This window comes from Oratosquilla oratoria, chromosome 1 (genome assembly GCF_046742065.1).
Source record: "Oratosquilla oratoria isolate Oo_2021 chromosome 1, ASM4674206v1, whole genome shotgun sequence".
In the NCBI taxonomy this organism is placed as follows: Eukaryota; Metazoa; Arthropoda; class Malacostraca; order Stomatopoda; family Squillidae; genus Oratosquilla; species Oratosquilla oratoria.
In genome coordinates, this window is record NC_134777.1 from 51,090,414 (window position 1) to 51,092,913 (window position 2,500).

The window sequence follows — 2,500 nt, forward strand, 5'->3', positions numbered from 1 at the left end:
GGGGAGATGGGCATGTCATATGCAGAGGGTGTGACCCTTCTGTCTGTCTGTCCTGGGCACTTGTACATGTCAAGAATTCTGGCTAGATAATGAGAAACATCAAAACAAGTCAGACCTCGTTTTCCGGGACACTCATCACTTGAGAGTCTTTCGCTGAAAAACCTACAACCCCGAGGAAGCTGTCGACAGGCACTTGTTTCTTTCGGAGATCATCAGGAGAAGCTGTTGTAAAGTGATGTCTTAAGGACTTCACTGGTTGTGGTGGTGATAGAAACTCGTCTGCGATGTCAGCATTGATGACAGAAAATAACAAAGGTTATGACTACGATAGCTCAATAGAAGCTGTGTTTGTACAGATAGCTTCATTGTAATCAATAGCAGGAACTGTGTGTATGCTATGTGGTACAGCTAGTTGTGAAAGTCACTACCCACCATATTCTTCTGCTTCTTATTTATCTCACAGTAAATATCACAAGTGGGCTGAGAGCTTCAGCAGCCAGCTGAACGCGTACTAGTGAACCCATGTCATAATATGAAGAACCTGCATGAGTAATTCCATAACATAAAGCCCATAACTCAAAGAAAGATAAATGAAGTCTTATTCCTAAAGGACCAAAAAATAAAGAAAATGAATTTGAACTTTATGTTCTTAATGGCCTATGTCATCAATTTAGATTGTATAAGGAATCGCAACGTCTCTTGAAGATGGATCTAGATGATGTGTATGCCTACTGAAAGACCTACGGAAGATCTAGAATAGGTGTTCCTAAAGTAGTGCCTCAATACCTATAAGGGGTGGCGAAACCGATTCTTGGGGCTATCGAGAAAGGCATCCTGGAAAATATCATATTGATAATTTATGTAAGAATTATACTTTATTCATTTATTTACTGAAAATGAAAGTAAAAAAGTCCCTAGAATTCAGCTGTTTGTTCATAGCCGTTTTGTTTTCTCTATTTTACACTAAATTAAAAGTCAGAATCAGGAAGCCGTAGGCTAATATTGGAGAGGAGATATCATGTTGACTTGGATTTAAGCTTTGGGGCGGAAAATTTCGAAGACCCACTGATCTAGAGTCTGGACGACCATGTCTTCTGAGAAGAACCTATGTCTCCTCAAGGATGGCCTAGATATAACTCGAAAGGCCAGTACGGTAACGAATTCCTTCTAATCCACATACTGTACAAAAGGGGAGTCACACTGGACAAATTTCAGTGGCTAGAAATAAACCTTGTTTATATCTTTTAGTACTTTGATAATATAGCTTCTACTGCCCAAGAGTTAGTCTAAGCTCAAATTGACTAAAGCAAAAGTCCGCAAAGTTGCTTCCAGTCATCTTGTATGAGTCTGTTTTTACGTAAGACAGACAAGAACTTCGACAACACAAAATGTGAGTTATGTGAGTCCAACAGAACTTCAGAAGCAAGATAGCAATAGGGACTTCGATACCAATATGTTCAATAAAACTCCGAAAACAAGAGTTATGAAATTCGGTGCCCAGAGCAACAGGCAAACCAACCTCATGAAAAATAAAAGCACGAAGGAAAGAAAAAATACACAATATATGTATATATATATGTATATATATATATATATATATGTGTGTATATACATATATATATACATATATATATATACATACATACACATACCAAAGGGTTTTTTCCCTCTTACACGGAAGGTAGCCAAAAAGTCATAGAAACCACTCCCTGTTCCATCCCCTACATACTCCACTCCTCTCCATCCTCTTCCCTCCATCACATCTTGGTACCTCCTGGATGATGGGTCATCCTTGCATCTCGTCCACTGCCCTGGGTCAGAAGCAGTGTCGCAAGACACAGCACATCCACAGCAAGGCTGCTTCATTAATTCGGCGAACCCCTCTCTCCGTCCCCTCATGCAGAAAAGGATAAGACGGGGAGAAATCCCTTCGGGCTGCGTCTATTTATTTCTCATACATACTCCCTCAACCCCATCCCCCACCCCCTCATGCATCACAGCATCATCCATACACAACCCTTCTCCATTCACCCCTGTCTTCTGTCCTCTCCCGTCCTTCCTCAACAGATATTCCCCTCTTTCGTAATGCCCCTTTTACCCCATCCATCCATCTCATCCTAGGACGCCCCCTCATATTCACTCCTTCCACCTCTGCCTTCCACATCTCTTTTACTAATCTTTCTTTACTCATTCTTTCCATGTGTCCAAACCATCCTAATACTCTTTCATCAATCCTATCTCCCAATTCCATTTCCCACCCCTGTTCTCCTCCTCACCTCCTCATTTCTCACTCTACCTAGCCTAGTAACCCCTATCATACTTCTCAGACATTTCCTCCCAAACATATTCAAACTCCTTCTCTCTTCCTCTCTTATGTTCCATGCTTCTGTCCCGTACAATGCTGTTGGCACAATCACTCCTTCATATAACCTCCTCTTAGCATCCATTCCCAAATGTCTATTTCTCATTACACTTTTTAATCCACCAAGACATTTACTCG